The sequence below is a fragment of the Notamacropus eugenii genome, chromosome 2 (assembly GCF_028372415.1).
Source record: "Notamacropus eugenii isolate mMacEug1 chromosome 2, mMacEug1.pri_v2, whole genome shotgun sequence".
NCBI lineage: Eukaryota > Metazoa > Chordata > Mammalia > Diprotodontia > Macropodidae > Notamacropus > Notamacropus eugenii.
Genome location: NC_092873.1, coordinates 308,487,107 through 308,500,899, shown reverse-complemented (window position 1 = coordinate 308,500,899; position 13,793 = coordinate 308,487,107).

The window sequence follows — 13,793 nt, the reverse complement described above, 5'->3', positions numbered from 1 at the left end:
CATAGCATTAAATATGAGAGAGACTTAAGAGGCTGCCTTGTTCAGCCCCCTTATTTTGCAGATGAAGAAACCAAAGTCCAGGGAAGTTAGATGACTTATCTCCCTGCTCCTCATCTACCCCAGACCCCAGAGTAAGTGGTAGACCCATAATTTGAACCCCGTTCCTTGGACTCCAAACTTAGTATGCTTTCTACTGTGCCACATTTCCTCTGTGAGTGTATACAGGGAGGTAATTTATAGGTACACAGACTGGTTCCTCAGCTCACCTTGACTCAATACCATCGTAAAGATTTTTACAAACAGTTATTTTCTTTCTCACTCCCGGGTTGGACAGTTCACTCCTTTGTTCTGATGCTTGGGATCACTCAGTCATTCCTTCTTAGGTCTAAGTACCAGCTCGTGGTTACAGGTCAAAATTGTTCTCTCAGAGGTCACCTGAAGCCCATCCTAGTTGTGATGCAGCCTTAGCCCAAGGTCCAGCCAACAATCTCTTTATTGAGTCTCTTTGCTCCAAGAGGGGCTCTTAGCCTTTTTGTGTCATGGCCTTCTTTAGCAATACAGTGAGGCCTATGGAGTCCTTCTTGGAATCATTTTTTAAATGTTTAAAAGAAAATACATAGATTTTAAAAGGAAATCAATTCTATTGAATGAGAGATGTATTCTTTTTCCAAGTTCATGGATCCTCTGAATTGTGTATCCACAGATCTCTTTGGGGTCCCTGGATCCCAGGCTAAGGACCTCTGCTCTGGGCTATCTTTCCCCATGTCACTTCCCTTTTTCATTCCTTTCATCTTATGCTGAGAGTCCCATCTCTTAACCTCCCTAATCACTGGCAAAAATCAAATCTTTTCTGTTATCTTTCTCAGGTCCTACTTTCAAGTTGAAGCTGGAATAAAATCTAGTTAGGTAGCTCCTCCTGACTGGACTGAAATCTAGGTAGCTCTTCATGATTGGACTGAAATCCAGGTAGCTCCTCATAGTTGGAGTGGTGATGTCCCAAGGCTCCAATTCCCAAAAATCTCCCTATTCTGGTCTTCCTTCTCCTTGAGCACAGAGCCCTGGTTCCCTCTCCTGACATGCACTCCTCAGCCCTTTTTCTTTGTAATTCCTTTTAGGCTTTCAACCTCAGTCATCTCCTATTGTCTATTATCCCTTCATATCCCTGCTTTTCTGATCTCTCTGACTTTCTAAAAGCCTTTTCTCCTGCCTCAGCTGGAGCATTCTGGACTCTGCTGGCATCCTTGCCACAAAGGACCCCCCTGTTGAACCACTCTCACTTAATGGCTTAATGGGGTGAGGGGTTGAGGAGAGACAAGTTGTACTAACAGAAACAGCAAAGAGACTCCAGTCAGCAGGTGGGTGGGAAAGGCAGAAGGTAAGTGGGAATGAAATGCCTGGGGAGCAGTACTGGATTCTATCCCATTCATTTGCTGAGGGCCCAGCTGCTAGTGCCTTTCCTTAGAGACTACCTCCCCTGTCCTCTGTATATATCTCATATTGCCACATTATATACATGTTGTCTTCCTCCATTACAACATCAACCCCATGAGAGCAAAGACTGCTTTTGCCTTCCTTTGTATTCACAGCCCTAAACATAGTTAGGCTTAATAAATGCCTATTGATTGGTTGATTGATTGAGTATGCCCTTGTCTTTTTCTCCCCCATGAAATGAGGGCCACCCTTCATCCTTGAACCCTCCCATAGGAGGGAGTGAAATGTTCAAAGATTCCTTAACAATAGTCTTAGCACCATAGAATCGTAGAATGTTCCAGCTGGAAAGGACCTTAGAGAAAATGGCTTGTCTTTATTTAACACTTGAAGGTTTCAAAGAGTTTTCACATCCATTATCTAATTTGATCCTCTCAGCCCTGGGAGATGGTTGGCATAATACCTCCCTTTTCACGAAATCACAGAACCCCAGAGTTGGAAGAAGTCATCTATTCCAACCAGTGTCTGACTAAGGATATGACAGATCAAGAAACTGAGGTGAAGAAAGGTGGTATGTCTCATCTTGGGTCACACAGCTAGGAAATGTAAGAACAAAGACTTGAACAAGTCATCTGATGTCAAGAGCAAGACACATTTTATAGTCGCCTTTTACAAAGCAATTTATAGGCATTATCTTGATCAACCTAACAACACTATTCACGTAGATGCTATTATTAGCCTCATTTTACCACACCAAATTAAAACCTATTATACTACCCCAGAGATTCTTAAATTTTTCTGGATCTTAGACCAATTGGGTATTCTGGTGAGACCTATAAGTTCTTCTTACAAAAATGTTATTAAATGGATAAAAAACATAATGCATAGAATTGCAAAGGAAACCAAGCAAAATGAAATAGTTATCAACATTTAAAAAAAAAAGGTTAAGAACTTCATATATTATGACAGCAACAATAAGCATCTACTGTGTTCCAGGTACTATTCAAGGTGCTGAAAATACAAAGACAGATAATCCTTGCTCTCAAGATTATATTCCACTGGAAAAAATACAATAGTTCCTAGATAAATATTTAGATATCTACCAAAAAATGCAAAATAATAAGGGGGCACCTATAGTTGGGGCAATCAAGGACACTGGTGGTAGGAGTTGATATGTGAGTCATCTTTGATTGAAATTGGAGAAATTGGGATTTTAAAAGGTAGAGGTAAGGAGGGAACACATTCCAGGCATGTGAGACAGTTTGTACAAAGGCCAAGAGATAAGGAGACAGACGATAGAATGTCATATCTAAGGAACAAAAACTTGGCCAGTTTGTCTGGAACATAGCGTATATGTGAGGGAGTAACCAGTTGGGAGAGATAGGCTAAAGCCTGATTCTAAAGGGAGAAAAATGCTAACTCAGAGACATTGGGAGTTAGCATGTGATTCTAGGAGCAACAGAGAGAGGCTGAAACTTCCTGAGGAGGGCCATGACTCAACTAGGCTGAGGCTTTAAGAGCATCCATTTGGTACAGCTGTATGGAGAGTGAATGGCAGGGCCTAGACACAGTAAGGCAGACTGTCACTGCCCAGGTGAGATACAATAAGGTTTGAACTGCTCTGGTAGGGGGATCACTGCAGAGGAAGGGACACATTTGATTGATGTTTTAGAGATACAATTAGAGATATTTGGCAACTGCTTGGACATAGAGAATGAGTGAATCCAAGAGTGACTCTTAGGTTTCAAACCTGGGTGACTAGAGGTGGTACCCTTGACTGAAATGGGTAAGCTTGAGGAGGTGTCAATTTAGAGAGAGAGATGATGAGTTTTGTCTGAGGGATACTGAGTTGAAGATGTCCCATCATTCAATCAATAAACAATTATTAAGCACCTACTATATTCCAGGCACTGTGTTAGGTGCTAGGGACACAAAAAGAGGCAAATGATAGTGTCTGCCTTCAAAGAGATCGCAATCTAATGAGAAAGACAACAGGCAGACAAATATATACAAAGCAAGCTATAGTCTGTCTATATATGTATGTGTACAGATATGGACACACAGATATATACATATATATATATCTCCAGGTGGATACATGTGTGTATGTGTATTGTGTATGTGTATGTGTATAGATACAGATATGGATATAGATGAGGATATTGATGTAAATATAGGTATAGGTATGGATGGAGATATGGATACAGCTATAGGTGTAGATATGGATACAGATATAGACGTAGATATGACATAGACATAGACATAGACATCTCTAGATGGAGACTCAAGAGCTGCAGTTGCCAGACTGGTGCTCAAGAGAGAGGTGAGAGCTGGAGATAATAGATCTGGGAGTTATCTACATAGAGATGAACCCATGGGAGCTGAGATCACCAAAAGAGAAGGTAGCTAAAGAAGAGAATCCAGGACCAAACTTCTCTCTATGTCTGTGAACATGGAAGGCAACAAAACTCATTGAAAATCTTTGGTTGTGTCAAGAGAGGCAATGTGAGTCCAGAATAAAGGTGATGGTCCCAGTGCACCCTACACTGGTCAGGCCAATGACCAGGAGCAGTGTATTTAGTTCTGGGTGCCGTGCTCTCGAAAGTACAATGATAAACTAGAGAGTGCACACAACAGGGCATCCATGATAGTGAAGGGACTCAAAATTAGGACTAGAAGTGACCTTAGAGGTCATTTAAATCAGAGGTATTAAACACGAACCACTGCCCTGTAAGACTCTGGAATCAGATTTAAATGTAATTTTAAAATATTTGACAAAATAAATAAACATACAATAGAATGTAGATAATGTTAACATGTGGTTTTCTAAGTCAAGATTTGGCCCACAGGGAGCTTTATGTGGAGATTAGTGTCACTGTAGTTATTTGAATTTGACCACTGCTTTAGTCCAATTTCCTCATTATACAGATGAGGAAACTGAAGTCTAGACCTAACTTGCCAAAGGTCTCATAGTAAGTTAGTAGACATCAGAAGCAGGATTTGAATCCAGGTTCTCTGACTCCCAATCCAGGTTCTCTGACTCCGAATCCAGCATTCTTTCCTTTATGCAACCCTGCCTCCATAGAGGAGGAAACTGAAGCCCAGAAGAACCTGTAGGATAAGAATCTCCATCTCCTGATTCACAAACATATGTTCTTCCCAAGCTCTTTGAACAGGAGTTAAAAATGAAGAAAAGGAGATAGAGAATGGGACTTTTGTTGGAAGGAGGAGAATTACTGGGATAAAAGAATACAGAGGAAAGTATATGATGGGAAAAAAAAACTGATAATGAGTTCTCCAACTCTTCTGAGACTGGAACAAATGCAAAAAAAAAACAAAAAACAAAAAACAAAAACTTAAAGTATGACAGATTTAGGTCAGATCCAAAGAACTTCCAGAGGGCCAGGACATTTCCCTAAGAGGAAGCAGAGTACCTTGTAAGCACAATCTTTCCAGGAGTCAGGGGTTGGACTTGATTCAGTCATCTCCCTTTTGGGGGACCTGATAATGAGTCTCATCTCCTCCCCACCCCCACACTCTGACTCAGTTTCCTCTGTGAAATGGGCCTGGTGGAGAAAAGGGAAAATGCAGATAAGTTCTATGAAGGTCCATACTGAACAATCTTCTGTTTAGATCTTAGTTTGTAAGATTCCTCTGTGAATTGGAAACCCCGATAGAGGCAAACAGGCAAGGAAAACAGCTCATTAAAAAGGGATTAGTGACTAGCCTAGGACCCTGCAGGGGTTCCTAAGTCTGTGAGCACCAGTTTTCCTTTCTCTTCCCTCCCACCACATCTCTGTTTTTCTCTCTTGACTCCAGGTGCAGAGATGAGTGTACAGCAAGCCTTTCAGCCTATTCCTGCCGGTCTCAGAAAGTATCCCTCCTTCCTTCTCTGGCCCAGGAGAGACTGGGTGGGGCCCAGCAGGGAAGATGAATCTCCATGGGCTTTCTGCGGCACTGAGAGCCCCCTGTTATGCTTGATGAGTTCTTTTTCCTTGGGTACAGAAGATAGGGCGGTCCCATCCGATTTCCGTAAAGAAAAGTGCTTAGAAAGTGAATATTTGAAATTGGAAATTGATCCAGGAGGAATCTTAAGGATGGGTCAAAGACAGGAGGTCACAAACCTGCCAGTAATAACAAACTAGGAACCATTGGGCAGACCTGAGAAGGATCTAGGGAGTTGTGGAAAGGGCTACCCATCTGCCAGGAAAAATTCAGTCCTTGCCCATAGCCTGAAGGCAAAGACAGACCTGCCTGCCCTCAGGAAACTCCCATTGTGCTGGGGGAGACACAGTCACACTCTCAGCCCCTGTCCATTATCCAATGAGATAGACACTCAGAGATCTTCCAGTCTGATTGGAAACCTATTACTGTTTTCTTGTAGTTGTTCTGTTGTTTCAATCATGTCTGACTCTTTGTGACCCCATTTGAGATTTGCTTGGCAAAGATAATTGAAACGGTTTGCCATTTTCTTCTCCAGCTCATTTTACAGATGAGGAAACTGAGATAAACAAGGTTAAGTGATTTGCCCAGGGTCATACAGCTAGGAAGTGTCTGAGGTCAGATTAGAACTCAGGGAGATGAGTCTTCCTCATTCCATGCCCAGTAGTCCATGCACTATGGCACCATTGTCTAGTGATTCTCTACCCCACCCAACCTCAACTTTTTCTTACTAATGGACTAATTCCATTTAGTGGGGTTTCAGGAGTGTTTCAATTCTGAAACAGATTTACCTGGGATTTTTTAAAATCCTTATCAGGAGGTCCAAAAGGATGCTGGAAGTAAGAGAAAAGGGAATCACAATTGGAGGAATAAATGGAAATGATATGAGGGAAGATCCATGCAAATTCATCCTGCCTCTTCTCTTCTGAGTTGAGAGCCTATGGGAACCAGAGAAATACATGTGGGAAATTTATGAAGGATTTCCCTGAGGGAAGCGGATACCTTGAGAAAGGGTCAACTCACAAACTTTCCAAGTTCTAAGTAAGTCAGACCCCAAGGCTAATTCACAGACTCCAGTCTAGTCTAGTCACTAAACCAAGGAAAGAGCTGGGAGGCAGAAGGTCAAAGACTTAGTAGGATGGTAAAGATTGTTTGGGAGGAGAGAGAAGAAGCTTAGAATTTGGCTGGCATCCTGTGATGGGGCAGGGGCAGGAGCGATCGAATAGGGAATGTGGAGATAAAGTTAGGAGCTAATGGGATAACTATTAAGAGTTTAGCCGTTAAAGGATTTGTTGGAAACAGGAATGAAGAAAGTAAGGCCCTTTGCAAGAAGAAATCTGAATAGAGAGAGGGGCCCACTCAACCCGGATGCCTGTCAGGAGGAACATGCAAGATAATGGAAACAAGATTCTAATCACTAGAGCTAACTGGAAGGCAGGCAAAATCACCCCAATTTGGGGGTAATTGCCTAACATATAATCAAAGAGAAGAACAAGTGGAACAAAAAGCCACTAGGGCTGGACTGATGGCCAAGGACTGGGCAGAAGAGAGAGCAGAGAAAAGGGAAGAGCCGTGAAAGGCAAGAGAATAAGACTCGGAAGAACAGGGGCCTGGAGATGATGCTTTGGGCAGAATTACTGTCTTTCAGAAGTGGATTCTCCCCTGACCAACAGGAGTAACAAAGCTAATTGCATCTTGGACTGTGTTAACAAGGGTATAATGTGTCTGGATCAGAGATGAGAGTTCCCATGGATCTTGCCCTGGTCAGGCCCCTGACAGAGGGCAGTGTATTCAGATCTGGGTGCCATCCTTTAGGAAGCACAAGTGGAACCTCGAGAATGCACACAAAAAGGCATCCATGGCAGTGAAAAACCTCCAGATTGTGCCATATGAATACAAGGGTGGATTAATTGATTTACTCAATAAAGTCACCCCACCCCCTTTAAAGTAATTAATGAGATGCTTAATCAATCAATTTAATTCATAGGCTTCAGACTGAATATATAAGTCCTTGGAAAAGTCCTGAAACTGGAGTAAACTTCAAACAGGAATTGTTTGAAGGCAACTAGGTGGTACAATGGATAGAATGCCAGGTCTGGAGTTCAAATTTAGCCTCAGGCACTTACTAGATACATGTGACCCAGGAGAAATCACTTCACCCCATTTGCCTCACTTTCTTCATTTATAAAATGAGCTAGAGAAGGAAATGGCAAACTGCTCCAGTACCTTTGCCAAGAAAATCCCAAATGGGTTCACAAAGAGTTGAATGTGACTGAAAATGACTGAACAATCAAAGGCCGAGGAAATGTGATCCTGCTCCAGGAGATAATTTAGACCTGGATTATTCAAAAGGTTGAAACAAGCTGTTCAGACTAGTTTAGAATTAGAATTATCTGAAAGGTTGGCGCAAGCATGGTGTTCTATTAGTACCTCTAAGGAGGAACCACTGAGGAGCAGGGGGAAGAGAAGCCTTGACTTCAGCCTCAGTCTAGCTTTGCTTCCCTCATCCCCACTTTGGTCACAGTAGGACCTTCTTCAAAGGGCTCAGAGAATACTGGACTTCTCATTTTCCTATCGGTCGCCTAACACCAATGAATGGCAGTGTCTGCATTGGAAGCCAAGGACAAACTGGAAGCAGGTTCACAGCTGGGCAAGGAGACCAGTAAGGTAAAGACACTATACCTATTTAGAACTTCTCGAGCATCCCACAAATGGAGGGAAGGAGCTTTAGTTTGGGTTCATTTACCTCTGGATTCTAATTACTTGTGAGAGTGTATCACAGTTATTTGGGGGGGCTGTTTTATACCAACTGTTTTGACAATACTATCTTAGTGAATACCCCCTTCTAAAAGCTACTTAAAACTGGCTGGCTAAAATGGTTCTCATTCAGAAATCTTGCAAAGAAGCACACTAGTGAGGACTTGAGCTGATGACATTAGAGAATTATCTGGACTCCACCTGGGCACCCCTAGAATACAGAGAAGGACATTGTTCTGGGACTTATGACATGTCTGTAGCAGTGGGTATTGGACTAAGGATCCCCAGAGCTTAGGTGGCCTACATGAAGATCTGTTTAAGAAGTTTAGGCTGTTTGTCTTAGAAAAGAGAAGGCTTAGTAGAAAGATGACAGCTGACTTCAAATATTTGAGGTCTGCCATGTGAAAGAGATTAGGTTTAGTCTTTTTGGCTCCAGAGGACAGAGGGATAGTGACTGGGTTAGAGGATCATCCTGTGATCCAATTCATACAGGAAATTCCCTTGACCAATGCAGGTTGGCACTATCCCTGCAAATGAGTCTTAAAGAGTTGCTTAGATATCTAAGAGGTCTGCTTAAAACTAAAAGGTTAAGTTACTTCCCCAGGGTCACACAGCCAGTGTGTGTGAAGGCAAATTAGGCCATATTTTTTTCTCAATTTTTACCTGACCTTTAATTACTGAATGTGTGTTACCCCAGACAAAGTGAGACCTGGGAAAGACCTTAGCTTAAAAAGGCTGAAGTCTCCCACTGTATCTGGGGCCATCACCAGTCATCCTGACCTGTATCTTGCCACTGGTCCTCCAGTGGCTCTGGAGGAGACAATGAGGCTGGTGACTTTGCACAGCCCTCCCTCACTTAAATCCAATTCACTTGCAAGTCAGGGTATCACTCTCCTGATGTCCTTGGACCTCTTCAAGGACGAAGGACAAACAACAGTATGAACCAGTGATGTTCAGTAAAGTATTGCCCAGGATCACTCGAAGTATGTGTCAGAGGTGACACATAAGACTGGCTCTTCCTGATTTTGAGGCCAGGCCATTACACTTAGGACAAAACTGGAAGCCAATGATAGGTGTGTCAGAGGAACATTCTGGCTAACAGAATGAAAACTTTTCAATAATTAGAACTGTACAAAAGCAGGATGAGCTGCTTCCAGAGGTGGTGAGCTCTTCATTACAGCCTTCATCCAAGCCAAAAATCAACCCTAATTAAGATTCTTGTGGAGGGATTCATGTTCACATAGGAATGACTTGGTCAGTCTCTATATTTGCCTCCAATTCTAAAATTCCGTAGTTCAATGACCTCCACTGTCTCCCTGGTCTTGGACTGGTAACCACAGTCATAGAGACAACTGCAAAGTCCTCAGTGCTGGGCTTTCTGAGTCCTAACATGACATGAACCAATCTGGTTAGCCCAGAGAAGACCACTTTCTACCCAAAACCAAAGGACTTTCATCTGGCATGCTATTATCCTAGTGTTTCTGAGAAGATGTAGAAAGAGGGAATGGTCAGAACTGGATGAAGTTAGTCATTAGAAACACATAGTAGAGAATAAGTTTCAAGTTGGGTTTTCAGAGAAATGTGTTTGGGGTCAGGGAACACCAACCAAGAGAGGGAAATGATAAGATTATCAGAGAGGAGGGGTTCGGCAGAGAGCCTAGAAGGTCTGACTGAATTTGACATGATGGGCAAAAAAAAAGACTAGGTCTTTCAATTGTGTGCTATAATGGAAAGAGTGGGAGACTGGGATCCAGCTGATCTGGGTTCAGATTCTGGCTCCAATACCACCTGTTCACCTAAGACAAATACACTTTCTTCTCTTAAACTCACTTACCTCAATCTGTACAAGAGGAATAATGAAACCTGATTGTTGTAAGGCAAATAATTTGTAAGTCTTAAAGTGCTAGATACACCTGTTATTACAAAATGAGGAAGTAGAAGAAAATCAGTATTTCTCATGATGATGATGATGGTGTTTCATTGTTCAGTCGTGTCCAACTCTTTGTGACCCCATTTGGAATTTCCTTGGCAAAGATACTGGAGTAGTTTTCCATTTCTTTCTCCAGCTCATTTTATAGATGAGGAAATTGAGGAAGAATGAAGTGACCTGCCCAGGTTATACAGCTAGTAAATGTCTGTGCCTAGATTTCAACTCAGAGAGATAGTCTTCCTGACTCCAATTCCAGCATTCTATCCACTGAGTTACCCAGTTACCCATCTCACATTTCTCAGCTATATATTAAATAGCCAAAGAGAGTTCTCTGAAGAGTGTCTTCTTCATTTTCATGATTTGCTCATGTGATCTGATCCCATTTTATTGTAGGGAAAACTGAGGTCCAAGGAGCGATATTGGCTGCTACAAACCCACAGTTATTCTGAGGTGAAAGAATTCTAATTTCACAGGACCCAAATTTGCCTTTCCTACCCCAATCTCCACTTCCTCTCCAGTCTCTCTTATCATCTCTTTCCTAAAGATCACATCCCTCTTAGGGCATTATGACCATATTTTCCTCAATCCCCACTACCATAGCAACATGACCATGGTTTCCAAGATGACATCCTAAGATGGTTTTACTCCCATTTCCAAAGAACTGGGAGTCAGCAGACTTCTTCTGAGTTTAGGAGAAAAGGGAAAAACAACCTTGATAATAGGAAACAGAGATAATAGGGGTGTACTGGTGGAAGTAGGGAGGAACCTAGCCTCCTCCCTTACACACCAATAAGGGGGTTCTCAGATTTCTTGATTGGCTCCCATCCTGACTGTCCTTGCCAATCACTCCCTAACCATATGGTGTGGCCATGGTGGGGTCCCAGGTGGCCTTCAGCAGCAGCTGCTACACTAATCACTCCCTATTAATAGGCAGTTTTGGAAGGACAGCAACAGCTCCCTCCTGAAGGTGAGCTCCTAGCTCACTCAACAGGCAGTCAGGGGATCACCACACCTTGTCTACCACTAGAGCTGATGAGGAGACAAGAGCTAGATGGTTGAAGAAGAGTCAGATTGGGAGCAGGCAGAAGCTGATTAAAAAGTCCTCTTGGGTTTCAATATTTTCCCTCAAAGCTCTCATGTGGCATCAGAAAAATGCAGGTGGGGATTGCTCCCTGTCAGCAGTTTTCTTCCACCCCTTCCTGTAACACAATTTTGTACTCTGAGGTATGCTGGGATTGGTGCTCATCTCATACAGGTTCAAATAGGACTGCCAGAGGTAATGCAATCCATTCCCCTGTCTCCATGCCAGCTACACCTAAATCATCCCAGAGAAGAAATATTCTCCCCCTCCATAGGAGAAAGGTCAAGTTTCCTCCTTGTCATATTCTCCATGAGAGGGAGAGAGAAAGAATCCCTAAACTCCTTATCACAGAAACTGTCTGTGAAACACGGAGAAGTTAGGCATGTGGGGATCCAAAGTCCATGGAGTAGGGAGGATGGTTGGAGAATGGTCGATAACCAGAATTATGGAGAGAATGGAAAAGACTGTAATCATGGCCTAAATCTAATTCTTCATTTTACAGATGAGGAAACTTGGGCCCAGAGGGGAGGTAACTTGATGAAGGTCACATAGTTAAGCCAGGGTTGGAACCCACCTCTTCTGACTCCAACGCCCGTGCTGTTTCTTCTATATCCTATCCACATTACTTCTTGCTTGAGTGTCTCCCTGGTTCATTTTCTCTGACTGCCATACCAGCTTCACTCCTCTCTCCCTCCCAAACCCTCCCAGCAGGGAGGCAGGATAGAGAGGGAAGGAAGGTGATCAGAAAGCATCCAACAGCGGCTAATTAAAGGGCCATTAACGACTCTAAACATTAGCTCTGCTGATGGATGGAAGAACATGACAGCAAAAGAAGAGAGTGTGGGAAGATCAGAGCAGATTTTCTCTTTTGCAAATAGCAATCTAGCCCCCTCCCCAAAGTGGTGCCTCCAAAGAGGGCAGAGGCAGGTGAGCATGAGAGCAGGAGCACAGACAGAGAGCGGTCTGCCCCCACTGTCCTTCCCACCTCCTTTGTCATAAACGTCATCCCATCTGTCCAACTGGAGCATCAAAATGGCAGATTCCCAGGCTGGGATTTCAGGACTCCTGGATTCTACAGTGAGCTCAACCTCATCTCTATTACTTTTCAGGTTTGATGTCTTCTCCCACCTCCCCCCCAATATTCAAATGATTTTCCCCCTTCTTTTGTTGAAGGGGTTCTTAACCCAAGATTTGTGACCTGTTTTTGTTTTTTAATTTGTTGTCATTTTATTCAGTCATTTCGGTTGTGCCCAACTCCTTGTGACCCCATTTGGGGTTTATTTGGCAACGATAATACAGTGAATTGCCATTTCCATCTCCAGTTTACTTTTACAAATGAGGAAACTGAGGCAAACAGGGTGAAATGACTTCTCCTGAGTCACACAGTTAGAAGCCACATTTGAACTCATGAAGATGAGTCTTCCTGACTCCAAACTGGACATTATCCACTGTACCACCTAACTGCCCCCCTTTTTTAAATACTTTGACAATTATTCCAATATAATTGCTTTCCTTTGTAATCTCACGCATTTTATTTTATGCATTTGCAAACATTTCTCTGAGAAGAGACCCATAGGCTTCACCGGACCACTGCCAAGGGGTTCTATGACATAAAGGTTAAGAACTTTTGTTCTGTACAATGTAAGTTTCTTGAGGGCAGGGATTAATTCCAAGTACAATTTCTGGCACATAGTGGAAACTTAATCACTGCATTTAGATTCTTTGTTCTTCTTTTCCCATCCAAAATTAGGCCTTTCACCCTCATTGCTCCTTGTCCCAATTTACCCAGTTGCATAAATGGAGATACACTTATAGTCTCTCTATCTACTTATAAATTCGTTAAAAAGCAACCTCGACCTTCTCCATCAGACGGGGAGGCTCTTTTGTTTTTAACAAATTAAATGTATTTATTTACTTTACACGAATTTATAATCTGTCCTTCCACAGCTTCTTTGCCACCTGAACAAGTAACGATAACAACAAAAATCTCTTAACATAAACATGCATAGTCCGGCAAAACAAATTCCTACGTTGGCCGTGCGAGAAAAGCTCTTCACCTCTCTGGAAGGAGAGGAGCAATATTTGTTATCTTCCGTCTTCTGGTTCTGTGGCTGAGCATTGCCTTGAGCAGAGTCCTAGAGTCTGGCACAGTTGTTTGTCTCTGCAATGTATTGACTGTATAAATTTTTCCAACTCTTCTTAATTTACTCTGCATCGGTCATAGAAGTCTTCTCATTTTCCTCTGAAACTCTAATTCATCATTTCTTAAACTTGGGCAGGTCTCTCCTCCTCCCCATCTCTCTACCTCAGTTTCTTCAGGTAAAAAGCAGATACATCTATAAATTCTGGTGAGTCCTGGCACAGGGCAAGTTAGGACAGGCAGGGCAACTCCATGTTGCAAAAATACCAGAGCAATGCCGGGTAAGGTTGGACTTTCACTGAGGAGAGGAGAAGAAGAGACTGTTACAGTTAGTAATGGGTCATCTTGAATCCTGAAGTTATCTCAGATAAAGCTATGCAAGAGAAGCAGCTGATGAGAAGGCTGTTTCCCACAGAAACACTTCTAATGTATTTGTCTAGACATTGCACCTCATGGGGGGAAGTGAGGTTGGGGGAGAGGTGAAGGAGAGAAGTAGAGGTCGGGGAAAGAGGGAG